The 23,159-nt window shown below is 48.4% G+C and overlaps 1 protein-coding gene across 12 annotated transcripts in view; it reads right to left on the reverse strand.

The window, feature by feature from the left end:
• ANKRD17 (ankyrin repeat domain 17) overlaps nucleotides 1-23,159 on the reverse strand; it is a 1,008,651-nt gene that overhangs the window by 52,539 nt on the left and 932,953 nt on the right. The window lies entirely within an intron of this gene.

Here is a 23,159-nt window from a genome sequence, read left to right on the forward strand (position 1 = left end):
CACCCAGGGGAACTTGTGGAGGGGAAGAAATACATGTAGCCGGATTCAGGAGGTTGTCATTGCCTTCTGCCATTGTCCTTTTCTTGACGAGCCCCTCGTCCTCTAGGAGCAGACTTTGTATAGGTCCCTGATTGTTTTTGACCATATTGCTGTCGGTAAGGTTGTGATGATGAGGAATAAGAGGGGTATCTCCCCTGCTGGTAACCCCCTCTATAGGATGATTGGCCTCTCCCTCCGGCACCCCGAAAGGGCACTTTACGGTATTGTAGCGAACCTAGGGCTTTTGCAGTATCTGTATCTTTGATACCTTGAAGTGTGTCATCCACCTGTTTTCCAAACAAATCTTCTCTGTCGAATGGGAGATCTAGAATCTTATTTTGGTCTAAAGGCAGTCGCCCTTAGCCACCCCTGACGCCGTAGCATCGCCACTCCTCCAAGCGACCGGAAGGCTGTGGTCGCGATATCCTTCGCACAGTCAATGACTTCAGCCGAAGCCCTTTCTCCTTCCTCAAGGATCTTTTTCGCCTCCTCTCTATTGTCCTCTGGGATGAGGTCCATGTAAGGTGCCATATCGCACCACATCTGCCTAGCGTATCTGCCCAGAATGGCAAGGGCATTTGCAGCTTTAACTAGGAGAGCAGACATGGATGAGAACCTCTTTCCTGCATTGTCTAATCGTCTCCCCTCTCTGTCAGGAGGTGCTGATATAGGCGCAGAGGGATTCTTAGATTTTTGTTGCGCCGCTTGCGAAATCACAGAATCAGGTTTTGGATGGCCCAGTAAAGACGCTGGTGTGTCTAAAGGAGCTGTACCTTTTTCTCCAATCGAGCAAGCACAGGTGTAACTGTCGCCGGTGTCTTCATCACTTTTAAACCTTCTTCCCACACATGGCTCACAATTGGGATAGACCGGACTGACTTGTGGTATGGTTCCTTACAATCGTATAGGAAGCATTCCGTTTGTGTTGTAGCCATAAGAAGCTGGAATCTCTTCGCAGCTCTTTTCATCAGATTATGGAATCCGCCGATATCCACTGGCAGATAATCCACAGGTACTGGTGAGGGAGATGCCGGAGATGGAATCTGGTAATCATCCCATTCTTTGTTGTGATCTGTTATCTCTCCCTCTTCCTGGTCATCATCGTCCTTAGTGACAGGATCCTGGTGGTGTATTGTTTGAGGAGTTGTAGGCGTAACTTCCTGTAGTGGTTCCCTACTTCTAACAGGAGTTGCAGGGATGGAACGTGGATGCGAGACCGGGATTTCCTGAGAAGCTGGTGTCGGCCGAAATCTCCTTTTATAGTCTGCTAGCATAAACTGCAGATCCATCATCATGGAAGATGGCATACCCACCATCTCTTCTTGGTACCCTTGACGATAATGTTGCGTAGGATACTGGTAATCCCCATATCCCTCCTCATAGTCATCATCCTGACACTTCACATGTAATTGTGAGGGACTACTAGCGATTTAGGAAATTTTGAAGGACTGCGTCCAGAAGACCCGTGAGTGGTCTTTTTTAGGGCTTTCTCAGGACGTTCCCCTGAGGAATGAGCTTGAGGAGATTTCCTTCTCTTTTGAGATCTCCTAGATGTTGAGGAGGACTCTTCCTCACTGTCACTGTGTATACCCGGTGATCTGGGTATAGACAGTAGATGCAGTCAGAATGATGGTCATCAGTGTAGAGCTTCTTCTTAGAACAAGTTGCACGGCCAGAAATAAACCTTTCTTCTCCTTTCCAGACATTCTCTAAAGAATTTATTTGAAGACAATCCAGAGTAGTAAGAATCCAGTTGAATTTCTAAGAACAAAATTCTTTAAAGAAGTTGAAAAAACAGAATTTGAGCAGAGCTCAAAGGAGACTCCCTAGCACAACGTACGGTAGAAAATCTGAGGGGCAGAAGGTTCTCTCAGGAGAGTTCTAGAGGGTGAGGAGCTCTGATTGGTTCAGGGACAAGTTTGGTCTCTTTTACATAACGAAGGTTATGGGTTGCAAAAGGGAAATGGGCCTAGGCCTCTTTTCAGTTTGCTATCCAACTAAGCATTGTTTTTAGGTCTCGCCTGCGAATGCAGCGCGGAGCGCTGCTTTCGGCGAGATCTATTGTTGCTGACTTGCCTCGGAAGGGGGACAGGAGATGTGCACGCGCAGGCTTTTGGCGGATTTGAGTTGGTGTACGCGCCTACAGCCACGCGGCGTGCACATCTCCTGTCCCCCTTCCCTCGCAAGCCAGCATGCAGTTTCGCTTTCGTCCTCACCAGCCTCCTGTAATTCACGCACGTACAGACAGACACGCGACGTGCACATCTTGTGTTCCACTTCCAAGGCAAGTCAGCAATTTTGTGCCATCATACTCACTGTTGCCACTGATCCTTTGAACATTTGCGCTGCAGATCTGGACGATGCTGTTAAAATCCCGGGACGGGGAGCGCTGCGGGCCCAAGTGCCTGTACATGGTGGCGGTAGTGCGTCTGCTTTTTCTCGCTGCTGTGAAGGCTTCCCAAGTGCTACCTCCTTCGATCCAATACGGCGATCTGACGTGCCCCGGTACTGCTCCCAAGCCCTCTCCACTGCTCCGGACTGCACGCTAGTGTTAGGTCCGCTATAGTCGGGTCTCTGAACCTGCCCCAGCTATCAGCTGCGTACCCAAACACCCATACCACGCATGCGCCACACGCTGAGCAAGGCACGCTGAGCAAGGCACGCCTTACGGCAGGCACACTCGATCCTTACGAGCTACGTCATAAGGGCTTGTTGTCTGCAGTGAGGGAATGCATCGCAGCCCACTGAATCGCCACGCAGTTATTCGCGCCTTTGGTCTGAGGATACGCCAGCGGTTCTGAAACTGACATTTTCCTCCTACAAGCCACCTGGGTAGATGTACTTTGGCCTGGGAGCCCCGCTCTTGCTTTATAATCATGGCGCCTGGTGCGTGTAAATTTAAGCCGCATGGAAGCTGCACTTAGTGTTGTAGCACGGTGCCCACTTAATCTAATATACAGGGCACCGCGCGCGCTATATGTTCGACCATGGCATCGCTTATTTAATGTTCCTTTGTCCTGTCACTGCTCGTCTTGCCATCCGCTTCTGTTGCTTTAATGCAGGTACTACTTCTCCTTGTTTCCGTTGCCGTGCTTCATTTTCTTAGCTGTGTGCGGCATGTCTGCTTCATGGTGTTTGCGTTTGATTTGATTTTCCCATAGTGGCGATGCCCTCCCCTCTCGTACTCCGTCCCCGCCTCTGCAGCACACACTATGCTGCGTCTCCTCTGGTTGCATTCAGTGCTCCTGCAACTGCCCCAGCCCCGCCTTCACCACTTTCACTCTCGCAGGGGAAAAGGTGTGTGTTTATTTAAATAGGGCTTCTGTTTTCAGCGGTCAAGGATCGTCTGAAAACAAAAGCACTTTTAGCTTGTTAATAGGAGTTGCGGGAATTCCACGAACCGAGTTGATTCATTAGATGGATTAACTGTTCCTACAAAATGGTCCAGTATCGAGCAGGGTGCCATCGCCCGATCCTGGAATTTCGTGTAACCGTATTTTGTGTTTTTTTTTTTTTGCCTCAATGTGCAATTTAAAATCGAAACCACGAGTCCCAGAATGCAACGCTCCGTTGCTAAAAACGTTGGACTGATGGAATAGTTTCTTGACAACTGCCGCACCCCGAAAAGCGCAAGCCTAGGAATCTTACATGTGAAACCGACGTTGCCCACTTAGCGGTGAACGAGTTCCTCCAACCCGCCAAAGAAACTGATTCTGAGGACATTACATGCGAGCATAGATAACTTTTTGGCCTCCTATCTGTTGCTTCTTCCTGTATTCATTTAAAGGGCCATCTAGTGGATGGGGAATAGCAGTTCCCTTCTTCAAACCTGCATTAATAGGATTGCTTTAATTTCTTACATGGCATACGTATACAGCGTACGTTGCTACTTGTGTTTATTACTCCCCCCTTCAAAAACAAAATCAGGCTGTGCATTTGCTTCCTGGGGTTGTTTTTGACTTTCCAGTGAAACCATCAGAACTTTGATACTGTTTAGATCGAGGATGCATAATGTTGGTTTTTGACGTTTGTTTTTGTGAGGCAGTGTTGGAAAGTGGTCGCCAGTATTTGTGGTCCTCCTATTTACAAAGGAATGCTGTGTCGGGGCTGGTGTCCCGGAGCAGTAATTAGTTTAGTACAGTGGAATGTGCGACAGTGTAGATGGCGCTAGCTTCTCACTAGTGATAATGGCCGCCCGATTTAGAGATGTAATGTGATCTTACCACTTTTGAAAATAACAACATTTGAGAAATGCCTGATGACCAAGCAAGTCGTTGTCACCTCTTTGTCTGCTATTTCAGATTTTTGCCCCATCGTTAAAAAGAAGTTGGCCTATAAGCCTTGGCATGCAAGAAGCTAAATAGTCCAGACTGGCGTAAGGTGTCGAGCTATTAAGCAGTAGGGTGCTTTACAGTGTTCGGGCCGAGGGTACCCAGCATAGAGGAGTTGTTGCAGCGATTGTTTACCCCTCTTCGGTGTTTAATCTGTTGGCAGGTATGAGAGTACATTCTGGGAGGGAGGAGGCCTGTGGCAGGGCTGCAAGATGAGCATGGTGAGATCGAGGATGTGTTTGGCTGAACATAGCTTACTGGGGATGGGGAGGGGCTCGGACTGGCAGTTGATGTAGAGGAGGAGCATCGGCCAGTGCTTTGTTCACCTGAGTGAAAATTATTTTACTACTACAGTGCTGTGCCACCCAACCCCAGCTATTAGTTAAAACAGCCAAAGGAACACATGGAGTCCTTGAAGAAATGGCGGGCTCTGATAACACTGGTTTTACTTTTTGTCTACTGACAGTCTCACAAAGTTTTTTTTTTTTTCTCTTCATGCTATTAGGTGAATTTACACATACATTCGTGAGGTGATTGTTAAGAGTGTAGGGAGATAGGCGAGGTTAGCTGAATAAAAATGGGTATTCCAAGAGGGTTGCAAAGCATCTGGAAAAAGCATGTAAAATGTTTTGACTGCCATTAAGTGATTCTGCATAATGCTAACCGAGGGGCTTTTGCAATAAAGTCTTTAGTGCAGTTGTCATCCAATCTTAGTTTTCAGATACCCATTTCGAGGCAGACTTGAATTTAAGGTGAGTGCTTATTTAAAGTTTGAGTTTCCTGTTTAGGGACATTTAAAAGAAAAATAAAATACTACATACTTAGTTTCTGCACGTGTGACATCAAATTATCCATAGCTATACTGGATGAGTTTATTTATAACTGAATCCTTTGGCAGTGTCTCCAAGTGTCATGTGATTGTCACCATAGATATGTAGTGGAGTTGTATTCACTTAACCTTCCATCTGGCTGCCCATTATGAGTCTTAGTCACTTGATGTGTTCTGGCTGCCCATTATGAGTCTTAGTCACTTGATGTGTTCTATGTGATAACTGTTTTTGAATAATTCCATTCCAAAAAAGAGGCAACTCCCAATACTCCACACCACTCATTTTTATCCCTGCTGAGCAGCAGCCACACTGGTGTACAACACGGCTAAAACACATTACCAAAGCCATTATCTCTAGCATAGGCTTTGCCTGTTATTTTTATAGTCTGGCTAGATAGTGCAGCTGCTGCCAGACATCTATGTGAGCATCATTGGAGGGGCTTTGGCTCCACCCACATGTTGGGTTCCAGGAGTGTATGCTTTAATTGGCAAACGTTGTGTGCTTCCACAAACAATCATTTGCAATGCAATAGGTCTCGCATTTGCAAAAGTTTATGCTATTGGCATTGTTCATGACAATGCCTTTTTTAATCTATTTTATAAAACAAACATATAAATAAATGCCATTATCATTTACAAAGCCAATAGCTAGTGTTGCATTATTATTAGCAATGCCAACTGCTCACACTTTTATAATGCGAGACCTATTGCATTGCAAATGCTTGTTTTATATACCGGAGACTCCCGTCTGGACAACTGGGAATGATTCAGGCATGTGAATCTATGAAAGCTCCAATACTGGAGTAAGTTACTTTTCACGTTACTTTTCTAACTCAGTGCTGGGTACCTTGATTCAGCACTGGGACATTTCTTGCAAACAGGTGAGTAAACACGTTTTGGTTATTTGTGGTTTTTAAAGAATATTTTTAGGTTTCAAAACTCCACAATTGGAAACTTTTTGGAGAAAAAGTGTCAATGCTATCCTATGGGAGGAAAACAGGTTAACGGTTTACAGGTAAGTAAATTACTTTGGGGGTTAAGGTTCTGGGGTTAGACTCAGGGGTCCCCCAGGGTCAGTGATGCACCATTGTTGCACCCTCAGCGGCACTAGGGCGGCCGGGTGCAGAGTGTTGAGGCCCAATGTTATCCAATGGGGGATAGGGGGCCTCCAGTTGGTGGCAGCTGGCAAGCAGGCCACTGGGTTGTGGGAGCAAAGCTCCTAGGGATAAGGTCAGGGCAAATGGGGAAACAAAGTAGGACAAATGGGGAAACAAAGTAGCACAAAAGGTGCACCCTCAGCAGCACTGGGGCGGCCGGGTGCAGAGCGCTGTTTCGACGTCGTGTGCCCCGTTTTCTATGGAGAACCTCCGGTTTGCAAAAGCACTGCAGGCAGGGAGACGAAGGACTTCTGGTTGCGACCATCACTTGGAGAGGTAACTTGGGAAGTTAAGGGTTGGCTAGGTCTGGGCACACAAGGCTGTGGGGCGTCGGGTGCAGGGGTGCCTTTTGGGGTCAGATCGTCTTACCAGCTCCTGGTCGTGGTTTGGGGGGCCTTCTGGATTTAGGCTGCAGGCGTCGGCGGGAGGCAGCAGGGGTCACCGGATCTCGGGTCAGGATCGTCGGGGTGACCTCCTCGTGGTGCTTTTCCACTCGAGCTTGGGCCGGGTTCGGTGGGTGCAGAGTGGGCTGGATTCGAGGTCTTTGGCTGGCATCAGAAGCTGCAGTTTGAACAAATGCAGTGTTCACAGTAGATTCCGTTTTTGAAGTTAAGGCAGGCAGGTCCTCCAGGAATTTTGAGGTTGCTGGCTGCAGGACACACCGGGATTTCGCAGGAGCAGGTTCGAGGGGAGACAGACCTGTAGGGCTGGGGCCAAGTCAGTGGGCGTCGTCATCTTGTTAGCTCTGCACAGCTCTTTATCCTTCTTCTTATCTTCTTTTCTTGTCGTTTCTGGATCTGCGGAAGCAAGGTTCAGGGTGCCCCCAAATACTAAATTTAGGGGCTTTACAGGTAGGTAAAGGGCAGGGACTAATGGGTCCCTTCCCTGGGGTGGGTAAACCCCCTATTCTGCCACTCCAGTGGGAGGGGGCAGGAGCCTGTCCCTGGGTGGCTGGGTCCCCCATCCTCAAGATGGCGGGGAGTCGAGGTTGTGCTTCACCTCGCCTCCCCCACCTGAAGGGTGGAGTTGACAGAGTTGGGCACACCTCTCTTCCTCACTTGTTTTTCCCGCCGGTTCTCCCACCTAAAGAGTGTGTGTGTGTGTGTGTGTGTGTGTGTGGGGGGGGGGGGAGTAGAACCAGTGGGGACCAGATGCTGAAAGCAGCAAATGGTCTGGAGACTCACAAAGGCGGCATGCCTTTGAAGAGTCTCCTTCGTGAACCCTGCCCATCCTGGGGGAGGAGACTTGGCACCTTGTCCCAGGATGTGCATTGTTTCAGGCCTCGACCCAGGGGTCCAGAAACATGTCTGGTGGTGGCAGCCTAGGCAGCCACTCAGTCAGGTCACGAGAAGTTGGTCGAGTTTCAGGGGGCATCTCTAAGATGCCCTCTGTTGTGCATTTTACATTATATCCCACACTGGCATCGGTGTGGGTTTAATGTGCTGAGAAGTTTGATACCAAACTTCCCAGTCTTTAGTGTTGCCATTATGGCGTTGTGGAGTTCGTAATGACAAACTCCCAGCACCATATACTCTTAATGGCAGCACTGTACTTACAGTGCCCAGGACTGGACTTGGGCACTGTAGGGGCACAGGGCTCATGCACCTGTACCCTCACCACTGGCATAGGGCACCCAGCCAGAGGGGTGAATGATGTATGCCAGGGCAGTGGCTTGTGGGCATGGCACACAGGGATGTGTACCATGTCGACTCTCCACTTTGTTCTGCACCAAGACAGCCTGCAAAGGCAGTGTGTGAGTGTCGGGGTACAGGGCCTCAAAGGGTGGCACAATAAGTGCTGCAGCCCTTAGGGCCTTCTTTGGTCACAGTGCCCTGGGTACCTGTGGTACCATTTACCAGGGGCTGACATATGGCCAGAGATGCTAATTGGGTTTAACCTTCAATGCAGTTTTAAGGAAGGAACATAGGCCCTGGGTACCTGATTAGCAGGAGCCCAGGGCACACTCTGTCAAAGAACATCAGCAATTCAGCAAAAAGTGGGGGCATACCATGCAAGAAAGTTGCCACTTTCTCACAGCCAGTAGCAAACCAACTTTCAGAAAGAAATCTGTAGGAACCGGCGCACATAAGGCCACAAAATAACATATGTCCCAGTTAACTGGAAACTTAACCGACAGTAAAAGAAGACTAAAAGTGCCTGCAGGAAACAGGAACACCTTACCGGGTGCCACCCTGGAAAAGGGGTTTGAAAAGAAAAGCCAATTGGCCCCGCCATGTGAATGGCTCATATGTAAATGAAAAAAGAAACATTCCCCCTAACAAACCTAGAACCTAGTACTAGACTACTAAGAAAGCAAACGGCAGAGTTAAGAATCTGCTCCACCCCAACGATTTTGAAATCGCCGCAAAGAAGAGTCAGAATGTGCGCCAAATAGACCGGCACCATCAAAAGGAATATCAATCAAGGTGGCTTGAACAGCCTCCGAAAACCCAGAGGTGAACATCCAGGCCCGCCGACGTAGTGCCACTGAAGAGGCCATAGCCCTACCTACAGAATCAGTGGACTCTATACCACAGTAAAGGGTTAGTTTAGCTGCTTGTTGCCCATTCCGTATTAATAGAACAAGATTGTTCCGGGTCTCTTCTGGAAGGGAGGACAGCAGGCGCTACAATGAGTCACACACCGTATGGGAGAAGCATCCAAGGACACAAGAAGTATTAAAGGATCGCAGTGCAGATCTGGTGGAGGGGAAAATATGCCTACCACACATGTCTAGTCTTCTGGCCTCCTTTTCTGGATGGACATCAGAGAGATAAAGCAGCCTGTACCACAAATCTATGAGGAGACATACTGGATTCCCAGGGGCTGGACATTGTCTGTGAGAAATTGAGAGGCGATCCACATAGGGGTCCCAGTTTCGGGTTTATCCCAAGCCCCCAACAGAATATAAATAAAAGCCTATAAGGAAGCAACGGCTCTACCCCGGATTGGCCTTCATGCAGGATGCCAAGTGAGGGATCAGTCATTATTTCCACAGAAGGAAGCGCCACATCCAAAACGACAAACTTCTGCGCATATCTGCCAGAGAGAAGCTCACCTCCATAGCTAAATTAGGAGGGGACACGAGGCGCAAGGCTGAGGAAGACTCCAAGCCACTAGCTTCACTCAACTCAACTAGCTTTACTCCATAGGAGGATGAGTCGTGCCAGAGATGGGATGGTGAAACTCCACACCATCATCATCACCTCCATAATTGTGCTTTTCAGAAGGACAAACAGGGGGGCGGGCTATAGAGCCGAGGAAGAGGCCACCCTGCTGGTGCCGCAACCGATGCCATCCGGCGGCACTGGACAAGGAAAATTGTGGAGCAGCACCGTCATCGGAGTCGGTAGACCAGACCCAGACATCGGTTTAGCAGACCTAGGTGCTGAAGGTGGTAACCCGGAAGAGCTGCGCACCAGCGGGATCTGGAAGCTGAACTGAAGCCGAACACACCAGCTTGGACACAGTCACGGCCTCGTCAACCCACTTGGGGCCAAAGGTGCTCAGGGGAAGGTAAAGACCCAAAGGTACTACAAAGAGAATTGTAATACTTTCTCATCTGGGTCAGAGTAGCCTGGCTCCACTGTAGGTTGAAGTCGCTGGGTAGATTCGTGCACTGAATCTTCAACTGAAGATCAGGAACAGGCTGTATGTGGTACCGTGACTTCGACCACCTACATCAAGATGTACCTTGGAATGTTGAAGGAGAGTGACGCCCACGGGACTGGCTCCTGGATCGGACCTACAGCCAGTATGTGGAGCGCTAATTGGACCGAGGTTGATGGGAAGTCTTGGAAGACTGACATCCGCGCCACTAGAAGCTTCATACGATGTTCCCTCAATGCCTGCGGTTGAAGTTGATAAGGAGTCACACTCCTCTGAGTCATGGTGCTCAGAGTCACCAGATTCAGACAGAGTGAGGGTCTGTGACAGACATTTGTCTTCCACAGGACCCACAAAGCTTGAACCCTGAGGATGAGTTATTTAAAGGAACACTGTTCAGTTCAACAAAACAGTCGATGAAGGCCAAAAAAAGGCCTAGGGAACCGCTGATTGAGTCTGTTATAAGCTCGGAAAAGAAGAAACTGACATCAGGGGAGGGCTTATATAGACGTCACATCCGGAGGACAATGGCACTATGGAGTCGCTCAACACCCTCTACTAATGCGCAGAGGTACAGCTATAAAAAAATTCTGGTCCAGTCTGGCGCCTGGGGAGAATTCTCAGATAAGGAATCGGAGGCTAGATGTCTCTATCAGATAGAGTTATCGTGGGTAAGCAACTTGTTCGTCTGATGGATACTTCTAACCGTAGATTCCTCAAGAGATACCAAAGCAGTACACTCCCAGATGGTGTGTGTGTGTGTAACGGCTCAGACCAAATGGTCCTTCAGGACCGAACAGATGAAGTCGTCCCCACGCCGGACCTGGCTATCAAAGCAATAGTACTTTGAGAATATGTGTACCGACTCGCAGCCTGTCTGATGCCCAGACAGGCACTCCACACGCCTTTGCCCTCGTTGAATGAGCCCTTAAGTACTTTGGAAGCTGCTTCTTAGACAATGTCTAGCAGGTCTTTATGCAGAGGACTATCCACTAGAGACTGTTCCTTCCTGCACTGCTTAACCCTTCTTTGCTCCTGCAAATACCATAAAGATATTATCGTCCATACTGTGCTTCTTGATACAATCAAAGTAAAAACATACAAGCAATGTAGTCTCTTTTCCTCCTTTGGATGGATGAGGTGGACTAAAGAAAAGCGGAAGGCTGATGGACTGTCTGAAGTTGAATAACATTACAATTTTTGGTAGGAATTCCATATTAGTCCCAAGCACCAGTTTGTCTGGGAAGAAGGTGATGTATGATTGTAGGACAGACAGGGCTTGAAACTCATGTGACGAGCTGACGTTAACGCTATTTGGAAAACTGTCTTCAGAGTTTGAACACACAGAGAGCAGCTATGCATCGTTCAAATGAGGTAAACATCAAGAATATAATGACCAAATTAGGGTAATGCTGCAAGTCGGTGAACATGAAGCCCTGAGAGTACATGTCCAAAACAGATTGCAGGAAAACACACCCTTACCTGGAATTAATGCCCATGCACTTTGCAAAATAAGGGAGGAGTCACTAGACTTCATGACTCGCAAGACTGCTTTGAAGGAAAACAACTTGCAAAAGTCAGAGCCCAGCCCTAGATGGCAAGAGGAGTAAGAGTATGTTTATCTGCTAAAACTCATGCAAGCATACCTAAAATCATGATTTTGTTCAGTTTGGGCATGCCTGCACTCAACTCAGCAAAATGGTGTTAAACATAAGCAGATTATAGAAAGCCAATAATATGGTGAGACCCTTATTTATATACACACACACACACAGCCATTTTCAAACATCCAAATTTCTCCAATCAATTGTGTTGTTGAAAGGTGTGTTCTGTATTAAAAAACTTAACTATTCAAAAACTAAAGAGGAAACAAAACAACAACAAAAATACTTATGTAAAAGGGAATACCACAAGTAATGGCTATACATCCTAACGTGAACATGTGTTCTACTTAGGTACATTGACCTTCACATTCAAACTGCATATGGAATTAAATCAAATGAAATTCCACCATAGTACATCATGAATGGCTGCCTCACCCACTCACTGATTAGAGGAGGAAGAAAAAGTTACTGACCTTTGTTAAAAATCTTTCTGGTGAATAATTTATCCACAGATTCCTCACCTTTTTAATATACAAGCCGTCACACTGAAACAGAAACTTTTCAATAACTCTCCATGCCAGTAAGGGGAGCTAGCTCCACTTAAGCGCCAACAGCGACACCATTGTGACCTCACTGGAGGCACAAAGTACCACACCGGTGCCATGACACTAGTTTGCCATCCATTTTTACACGATTTGAGACAACTACGATAAGAACTACTTCAGCTGAATACCGTGCAGTATGATCTCTAGAATGGGGACCTTATTAAGGTGGCCAACTTAGAAACTAGTCCTGAAAACTGGTAAGAGTGTGAGGTCAGTGAGAAATCTTAGGTAGATAATCCACTAGAAAGATTGTTACCTAAGCTAAATAAAATTTTCTTCGCATGGATAATTCTACCTGCAGACTCCTCACCTTTTGAAAAGTTTCCCAAGCAGTACCCAACCATGAGGTGGGTTGCATGGCTGGTTAAACTAACAAAAGTGAGGAACGGAACATGCCAAGTGACCTTCCCTCTGCACCTAAAAACCTGGTCGTCATTTGGAAGTCCAACATACAAACTGAACTCTCTCTAGGGATCCAGACTAAGAAGCCGCTCTTCCTCCTTAATAGGATATGGAGGGTGAAAGAACGAGAGTAAGGTGACAGACTGTCCCATTTGTCCACTTTAGGCAGTAAATAAGCTCTAATTGTTAGAACCAGCTTGTCGGAAAAAAAGGTAGTGAAGAGGGCCTGGATGCTCAGCACCTACAACTTACTTAAACGTCTTGCCAACGTGACAGCTACAAGAAGTAAAAGTTACTTACCTTGGGTAAAGCTATATCTGGTAGAGACACAGGCTAGCCGCAGACTACACTACACTTAGAATTCTCACCAGGCGCCAGTCTGGATCCGGATAATTTTCAGAAGTAACTGTGCGCCGGGGGATGGTGTTGTACGGCTCGGCGGTGACGCTGTCTCCGGATAGGATGTCAGTGGAGCCATATAAGCCCCCTCTGACGCGCGGACGTCAGTTTCTTATGTGAAACCTTCTGCGTCAGAACGGGGAGCCACTACAGAAAATGGTGGTGGAAACAGTGCACCAAAAAAGATCAAAAATCTTCGAAACATTCATAAACAAGAAGCATCAAATGGTATGTTAATACCAGACATGGATTTGAAAGAATCTCCAACAAATCAACGAAACACAGGGCTACATGACACCCTGAGCCCTGGTGAATACCCCAATATGAGGGCAGAGACCATACACTCTATAGACCATTTATCAATGGTAATAGTCAACACAACCTACAATAACACCAGGAAGTTTGTTGAACCACACCACTATGTGATATATGGACAGTACCAATGTCTAGGAATGATGACACCAAGAAGACTTTAATAGAAAGAACAAATAAATTAACACTGCTCAGTTGTGTCATCCAGAGTGAAAAAGAAAACCACCCCCACTCTATCAACCACACACATATGAAAATGAATGGTGCTGCAACATCTAAACAAAAACTAAGTGGTCAGGCCAAATGGTCTGTTTAGTCCAAACAAAGTGAGTGAGTGATCACTGGCATATAAAGCCAGTACTGAAAAAGTACAACTTTTACCTCAAAGGTCATTTGCAGAGCGGGGAGGAGGGGCAGGGCGCTAAGGAACCTGCATCTACATTGTATATCTACCAGATATAGCGTTACCAAAGGTAAGTAACGTTTACATTTGATAGAGACATCCTTAACTTTGAATTAAATACCATAGCTATACCCCACTAGAGGAGGGTCTGTGATTTAACCCTATGAAGTTTCTCCAAGAGAACTAACCGGTCAAATTAATGACCAGCCATGTGTACATAGGAATAGCAGAACAAGGCTTGGTTCTTAATAGCATACATGATCACTATCACAGGACATATACATTAAAAGAACCTTACCAGTCTGAGATAATGTGCCCTTGAAGGGTGGGGGGGGGGGCTCTAAAGAATCATCTCTCAGAGGACAGACGTGAATCCCTATCCCTTAAAGGGAGAAGAAAACTCAATGACAAACAAGCATTTGCAATAACATAGGTCTCGCATTTGCGAGAAAATGAGCTATAGGCATTGTAAATGACAATGCCTTTTATGTGTTTAAAAAACCTGCAATAATAAAAGGCATAGTCCTTCACAATACCAATAGGTCAAAGTTTAGAACATGTGAGACCTATTGCATTGCAAATGCTTGTTCTCAGAGCAGTAGTTTTTGCCCGGCTGGAGGACTGCCGGCCGCAGTGAAGGTCACAGCGAAGGACACGGATACAGTAGCCTCTGATCCACGCACACCCTCTGCGCTCCATCGGCCCCCCCTGGCCCCGTTTCCACTGCCCGGGTCACTGGAGCCTGGCTCTCACATTAAGAATGCCCGGGCTCACAGTCACCATCCGCAGTAGCCTTCTGGATTTCATCAGAAAGCTGTTTTCCAACCTGGGATGGAGGTATTTCCGAAAATAAAGGGTTAAATAATGCATCAGAGCCCAAGGTTAGTCGAGGTGACAAAAGGCACTCAAGGGGGGGAAAGGAGAAGAATGACCCTAAGAGCCACAGATTGTGTTGAAACACTACTTGAACAGTAGAAAATGTGAGACCTATTGCAATGCAATGCAAATGCTTGTTCTCAGAGCAGTCGTTTTTGCCCGGCTGGAGGACTACCGGCCGCAGTGAAGGTCACTACTTGAACAGCAGTGTAAATACGAAAAAGAGGGGGAAAGGGTTACTCGTAGGAACAACCGGTAGGCAGATGGTACACTGGATCTGTGGTGAAAGATACGAGAGTCAGAGAAGGGCGAGGTTAAGAGTATTTTCAGAACGAGGCCCCAATAACAAGAAAGCTCGACAGTCTGGAAAGCCCTGGCATACAGCGCTGGCAGCAGCACCGGTGACATGTCACAGCCTGTTGAGACCGAGGCAGCTGCTGGGATCGCAGTGCGTAGGGAGGGCCGTCACTGAGCGTGCATGTAATGGAAGCGCGAGCGCCGAGAGAGCGAGAGCCCTAATGAGCCTTGTGGTCACGTGGGTTGGGTAGACAGTAGGCGAGGATTAAGTGTGATGGCGTATATACACTGATATAATTGGTGGATAAGTGCGAAGCCCGTTGATGTGATGCAGTTACTAACCAACTTTTATCGAACCAATAGGAGGAAGAAAAAGATTAATATGAGGTGCCAGTCGCCAAGCCGGAAGTGCTGCCTCCCGTGTGCACATCTCCTGTCCCCCTTTGCAAGAAAATCGTCAACCTCCGTACGCTTGCGTGCACATCTCCTGTCCTCCGTACGCATGCGTGCACATCTCCTGTCCTCCGTACGTGTGCACATCTCCTGTCCCCCTTCGCAAGAAAATCGACAATAGATCTCGCAAGCGAGCAGCGCATGCACTGCGTCGCTAGGCAAGACCTAAAAAGGGGTCAACAGCATAACAAAAGTTATATACTCTTCATTGCTCAAGACAACGTTAACTATAAAAGATCTGTTATGGTTAAAATCCCCAAACCGGACTTTCAGAACTCATTTCCCCAATGGAAAGATGGACGACAATACCTCCCTACTTGGTATAAATAATGTAACCAGTCCCAAACAATAGCCACATTGAACTTACGCACAGACGGCATAACACCTTGCCACAAGATGCATATATAGACATAAAAATATGTAAGAACATAAATGAGTCACCAGACACTTCAATTGACCCAACAATTAACAGAACTTGACAGAGCAAAAACAACTGCCAGTAGACAGAACGCATAAAGTTTGCCTCCATACGGCCTTCAGTGTCATAGTGCCATAGACTGAATACTATCTCAAGCTTTGAATAAGCACAAGCGCCAAGGCAAGCGAGAAAAGAATCTACTGCATCTTTGACTACACATTCTTTTTTTAACTCCCTCTCCTTTTCTTTTTGTTTTGAGAAATTAAACGTGTGTACCACATACACGCAAGGACATATATACTCTGTATAAATATCAGTTAAATAAAACTGAAAACCAGTTCAAAGAAAATCATAGCATATTTCACCCTTATCAAGATTTAGGTGACATATACCAACAAGAGTCAAGATTACCTGGCATTAAGACAATGCTTCTTACCAATAGTAACAGAAAAAATGATACTAAGTAAAGAATAATATATATAAAAAATGAACTAACCCGCAGCAAGCAGATACGTGTGATTCAAAAACAAGATTTGATTTAAAGTACTATTAACACTTATAAACGTAATATATATATATATATTAAAAATTACACATCCCCCAAGACGCAGCAACAGGATACCTCGAGGCCTGTTAAGTGCTGATAAAATTCAATGCATACTTCAAAATACAGGTAATACCTACTGTTAGATATGTATAAGCAAAGAACGTTGATGGTGATTATCAAGGAGGGTTTGCTGAAAAGTCTCAATGGCCTGTCCCAAGAATGAACCAAGAAACTACTGACGCCCCCAAAAATAGCTTGTGTATTTTACAAGAATACACCCTCAGTGCTCAGGAAAACAACCACTGATGGAGTATATATAGTTTGTTTATGAAGACAAATGAGCTGCACTAACTACTCTGGTTATGAAAAACTCCATATGAGTACAAAAAAAACAAAAAAAAACACAGGACCTTTAAAAAAGGTACCACCAAGGAAGCAACGGCTAAGACCCGTAAGGGTCATATAACCTGGCCGTAATGGCCAAGGTTATATATCTTAATGATGCCCGCCCAAGGCTGGGCACTCAAAAAAAACTGATAGTATACAAATATACCACGTAAGTAGTACTCACACAAGCTACACAATAGCAACCAATACTCCACATGGAGTAAGGCACAAACCACAAAGGTATAAAGTCTTGAGACTAGGCTCTTCTTCAGAATTGCAAAAATAAACTGCTAACCAGCAGCAAAACCATCCGAAGATTGAAACTGTTAAATCCAGAGACACTAGTCTCTCAGCAAGAAAGAAGAGGTGCTTGTCATTGCAACACCACAAATGCAACAAGTCGTGCTTAAACCTCAGCACTATAAGTAAAGACTGACATTATCAAAAATGGGGGAGCTTGCCCTCCAATCAAAAAAAGCGAGGGGTAAAGGAGGTTGCTGAAGTAAATATAGACAAACTAAGTCTGTTCGACCATCCCTAAACTTGCTTAGGGCCGTATCAGCTTGGGCCCCAAAAAGGCGATCACCATAAAACGGCAAATCGAGCAAGACTGACTGAAGAGCCTCTGGAAACCCAGATGACCTAAGCCATGCATGCCGACTCAGTGCCACAGTGGACACCATAGCTCGGCCAATGGAGTCCGTAGAGTCCATTCCACAGCAAATTAGCAGCCTGGCGGCCATCAACCATCAACTGAATCAACTCTTCTCTGTTAGCCTCGGGGAACAAGGCAAAAAAGTGGCCCAAAGAATCCCACAATGTGTAGAGAAAACGCCTTAGGACGCAAATAGTGTTGGGGGAGCGTAATGCTGCGCTGCTGGAGGAAAGACAACATTTTCTCCAGGCGGCCTGTCTTCTGGACTCCTTATCAAGAGGGTAAAGGGGAATGACCTCCATTCCTCGGGACACTGTGATAGTTTGGACCACAAAGCTGTAGTGAGTCAATTGCCTAACAAGACAAACGGGGTCCCCAGGGACAGAGCGATAAGTGTGGGCAATAGTACAGTCTACCGGTAAAGTCGTCCCCCCCCCCCCGCCCAGTCAGGTCTTGCCCATGTCCCTAGCAGACTGTCAGTGTCTCGCAAAGGGGAAGTACTGGTTCAACCCCCGACTGACCAGGATGAAGGACCTCCATCAGAGGATCCATAGCCTTCTCCACACTCCGCAGAGTGAGATGCAAGACATCAGCCACTCTCTTCAAAACCTCCAAGGTAGAGCTGGCTACCGGGGCAAGGCCTGGGGCGACAAAAGGGAAGACGCAGGGGATAAACCCAGCCAGCTTGCCTCACCCAACTCATCGACCTAGCTATCTACCATCCCTGGTTGTTCCAAAGGAATCATCCCCACACAACCTTATCCGAACTGGTCCTGTCGGGCCTCCACAGAAACAATTGGCGCTATCGGCTCCTTAAATTACGTCGGTCGATGTCGAGTCGACGTCCACCCAGGAAGGAGAAGAGACCTGGACCGGCGTCGATGCTTACACGTGGAGTTGAAGCACAGTCTGCTCCGTGACACGCAGTGACTCCAACTCTGAGTCTTCCGTTGCAGCTGGGATAGGCACTGGAGGAACAATCAACGTCACGTTGGTGTCCGTCAATGCTGCAAGTGGAGGACCAACAGGACCGTGCACCGGAGTCTTAGAGTCTGCACCCGCCGGCGATGGTGCAGTTACGGCATCTACGACCTCCTTGGGACCCACAGGTGCTACAGAGAGAGATGAGGGCCCAAAAACCAGATTAGTACTCCTGCATCTGCCTCTAGGTCACCCCAGCTCTAGGAAAACCTGTGAGACGCGGGTGCGATGCTGGAGTATCTGCACTAGATCGTAAGACTTCTCCACGATCTCTTGCAACACTGCTTACCAGGAGACGTTGCTGGAGAGTGGGACCACTGCTGTTGACCACGGGGTGAAGTTCAGCGCTCCCGGGAATGACCTCTGACCGCCAAAATTGCCAATATCGAAGATATTGAAAACCAGCATCTTCCCTATTTTCAGTCAACTGGAAAAATCTGACCAATTCATAGTTTTAGCCTTCTATCTTTAGACTAATTTTCTTTACTGTTTTCTGTTTGAATGCAAGCATGATGTATGAATGGATAGTAAATGCTTTTTTATATTGTAGATGTCTTGGATGTCTTTTCTCACAATTATGCTTTTTGTAAAAATGTCTGTATTCTAAATTATGTGTGAAAACCGATTTAGCTTCACTTTCCAAAAAATGTATAAATTGTCTCAAGATGAAAAAAGAGTAAAAACAAATAAAAATTTATTTTTGTCTATAATACTGTATTTTAGTGGATTCTATGAAAATTATGTGGCAATACAAACCTCTAAATAGTTAGATTGGGAAATACAGAATCTATACAGATCTGCTGAAGAATCATACAGGCCGGTTTAGAGGTTCATACTAGATTTTAGCGATGCTGGAGTATCTGCACTAGATCGTAAGACTTCTCCACGATCTCTTGCAACACTGCTTACCAGGAGACGTTGCTGGAGAGTGGGACCACTGCTGTTGACCACGGGGTGAAGTTCAGCGCTCCCGGGAATGACCTCTGGATCGGGAAAACCAACGTCGTGAGGTGCTGGAGTCCGCAACAACCTCGCCACCAGAAGCTTCATGCGTCGCTCCCGCAGCTTCTTCGGTTTCAACCGCTGACCGGTATCACAGACGTCTGCATAGTAGGTGCTCGCCTAGGCACCACAAACAAATAGAGTATGGATCTGTACCAGACATCTGGTGAGCACAGTATCCACAAGATTTAAACCCACAGGACATAAGGCACACTGTTTGCTGATGAAAATTGTCACAGTAGGCCGAAAAACCTCCAAAGATACGCTTCTTTGGATCCGCGTTGTAGCGCGTTAAATATGAAACTGACGTACGCCCCGGAAGATGACATCACCATGGAGCCGTACGACGCCGTCCCTCGGCGTGCGTAGGTACTGCTGAAAAACCGAGTAAGCCAAGGCAATAGTCATCCTGGAAGCACAAGTATAGGAAAGCGCAGGGGTGGGGGGAGGAGAGAGAGAGAGAGAGAGAGAGAGAGAGAGAGAGAGAGAGAGAGAGAGAGAGAGAGAGAGAGAGAGAGAGAGAGAGAGAGAGAAGAGAGAGAGAAGAGAGAGAGAAGAGAGAGAGACAGAGAGAGAGACAGAGAGAGAGACAGAGAGAGACAGAGAGAGAGACAGAGAGAGAGAGACAGACACAGAGAGAGAGAGAGAGAGAGAGAGAGAGAGAGAGAGAGAGAGAGAGAGAGAGAGAGAGAGAGAGAGAGAAAGAGAGACCTCAACCCCAAACCACACAGTGAAGGGCCACAAGCCCGGAACAGAGGAGCAATCCACCCCCAGATGACACAGTCAAGGAGGGCCAGGCCCCCCTGAGAGGAGCAGGAGGCCCAGTAAGAATCCCCAACCCAGAAGACCGAAAGGGGATCAAAAACCCCAAACAAATAGAGGGAAAAAGAGCAAAAGGAGACCCCTACACTGGAGAGAAGCAAAGGCATGCAGGAACCAACCATCACTGTAGCAAAAGAAGGGGGGGGGGGTGGAACCATAATGCAGAACCGGACAGCCTGACTGGAAGAAAGCGAAGAGGACACCCACAGAAGACAAGCCACTCTGAGGGAGGCGAGTGCAGAAACCAAAGCAGAGGGTCTTTGCAGAACGGGGAGGAAGGGCGGGTCGTGAAGGAATCTGCGGCTAGAATCGTCTCTACCAGATATATCGTTACCAGAGGTAAGTAACTTGTACATCTGATGGAGACTACTAACCGCACATTCCTTAACGTAGAATAGATACCCTAGCCATACCCAGAAGGGAGGATGGCCTGCGAGAGAGCCTCCCCAGCAGGAGAGACACAGGGCCCCAGCAGGGGACATGTCACAGGAATCAGAAGAGAAGGCCAGGAGATCCCACGCCCAAGTAAGGGAGGACCGCTCAACACTCCGCAGGGGCAGACAGCGCCCGAAGGACCACAAGAAACAAAAGAAGCACCTCAAACCCCAGGGAGAAGAGGCAGAACCGGAGGCAGGGCCCACCGTAAGAAGCACACACAGTGATGGGAAACAGCTGAACACACCGCGGCCGCAAGCAGCGGAGAAGGCAGGAACCGTTCCACCGCCAATAGCGCAGGCGTAAGAAGAAAAGCACAGATGCACAATGCCCAAGCGGAACCAGAGGCAGGGGCACAAGGGAACACATTAAGGGCCACGACGGTGGACCAGAACAAGCAGGCAGACGCAGGCATGCGCAGTCAGCAGCAGGAAACACCACGAAGCAGCGCACCAGACCAAGCCAGGCACAAGCCGAAGACAAAGGCCATGGAGGGCCAGGACACAACCAAATGGAGGGGCCGGTGCCGAAACACACACAAATCCACGAAAAAAGTGGGACCAGGCAGAAGAAAAGGAGAGGGGATGGAGGGCGGGCCCAGACCGTCAACCAGAACACAGCAGCCAAAGGAAGCCAGCTCCTCTGGAACAGCAGATAGAGGACCAGGCCGAAGCGCCGGATAGAAGGGCGGAAGCGCCACAACAACACGCTGCAGACCAGACTGGTCGAGCGACGTAGCGAACCTCGCGAAGGACAGAACTGGGCGCAACGCAAGCCGCGCCAAGACCACAGCAAAGAGGCTGCACCAGTGATATACCATAACACCAAAGAGAGCAAGAAACCCGAAAAGGGTGACCACATCGCCCCAACACATGACAAAGCTATGTAATAGCTACAGGTACCCCACATAAGGTATGTTACGTCCCAAAAAAACATGGGAACACCACTTAGGAAAAAATTCCGCAGCAGAGGACAAACAGAAAAGCCTGTGGGTAAAACCGCAGATGGCTTGCCAAGCAGCCAATAAAGAAGACACAAAAGGCCCAATAATAGGACCTATACAGGCTTACCAACAGCCAAAACCACAAGGCAAAAAAAGGGGGGGGGGCTGAACCAGCAGTCAACAGCACTAAAGGGCCAACCGAAGGACCCTGAAAGCACACCAACCACACAGAACACACAACCGGGGCTACTTGTTACTAGGCCCCAGAAAACAATGGGAGAACACCTCCCAGAACACAGATCGACATCCAGGTTCACGGAGGAGGAGAAGGAGGACAAAGCCCCGCAAGGAACCTTTGAATGGCAGAATCAGCAGGGGCGTGAAACAAAAGAGCGCCATCGAAGGGGAGGTCAACCAGCCGCTCCCTAACGTTCTCAGGCAAAACACTAACCCTCAGCCCTGCATGGCAACGGAGGGCCACTGAAGAAGCCATGGTGCGACCAAGCACCTCAGAAACATCCAGAGCCGAGCAAAGAATAAAAGCCGCCAGCTCCTGGTCATCCAACACATGGTGCCGCAGATAAGCGCAGGCACCCTCCTGAGAAGCGGAAGACAGAAGGGACTCTGCCGAATCCCACAAGCAAGAAGTGGCTCTGGACAACACACAAAGCGTGTTGAGCGCCCGCAAGGCAGCACTGGAGGAGGCGAAGATGTTGCGCCCCCATGAATCTAACCACCGGGCCTCCCGTGACGGAGGAGACAACACAGATGGCAAGGAGGTAAAGGCAGTCTGTAGAAGAGGGCCCCTGGTAGAAGGGAGGAAGGAAAGGCAGACCGGATCATGCGGAGCAGGACGGTGGCGTTGCAGAAGCGGCTGGGGCACCGGGTCCCCCATGGCAGGATGCCCCCAAGAGAGAATTATGGAGCGAAGCTTCGAAGGGAAGAAGCAGCTCCCGTTCACCAGAGCCCTGATGGAGAACCTCAAGCAAATGATCCGCGGGGAAATGGGCAGCCGGGTCGCCCATGCGCAAAATCCCTGCAGCCGTGGAGGCAGCCCGGGCGAAGGCAGCACTCGCCTCCGTAGGGCAACACGGTGGGGAGAGCAATTCCTCCGTGGGCGACGGCTGTTAGCTAAGCCGGCCGTCCCCCAGCCCAACCGGAGGAACGAAAGGCCAAGCTCGGAATGGGGGAAGGTTGACCGACGAGTGGGGAACCTGAGGCGCATCCTGAGAAGAGTGTGGGCGCGGGGACAGCGAAGATGCCGGGGAAAAGGCCACGACGCAGCGTCCAGTCTCCGGAACAGAAGAAACAAACAGTTGCTGAACCTCTGGAGAAGAGGGGGCCTCCGAAGAAGAATCAACGACCCGATGCCGGAACGGCGCCGTGGAGTCCGCCACCGGCATCAGCCCAACGTCGACCGGCGCCGAAGGGGACGCCGAGACGACCTCTGCTACGACTCGCGCAGCGGGAGAACAGGGCGGGGTCGGAGCCGGGCCGGCCAAAGAACGGCGCCGAAAAGGCGCCAACGAGCGGCGTCAGCTCGGCCTCGGACTAGGCCGCCACCTGCCCAGAGGACCGAGGTGGACTCGAGGACGAGCCCCGACAACCTCCCGCGACACCACAGGGAACCCCCCCACGGGGGTTGGCGGCGAGGCA

Source organism: Triturus cristatus, chromosome 2_1 (assembly GCF_964204655.1).
Source record: "Triturus cristatus chromosome 2_1, aTriCri1.1, whole genome shotgun sequence".
NCBI lineage: Eukaryota > Metazoa > Chordata > Amphibia > Caudata > Salamandridae > Triturus > Triturus cristatus.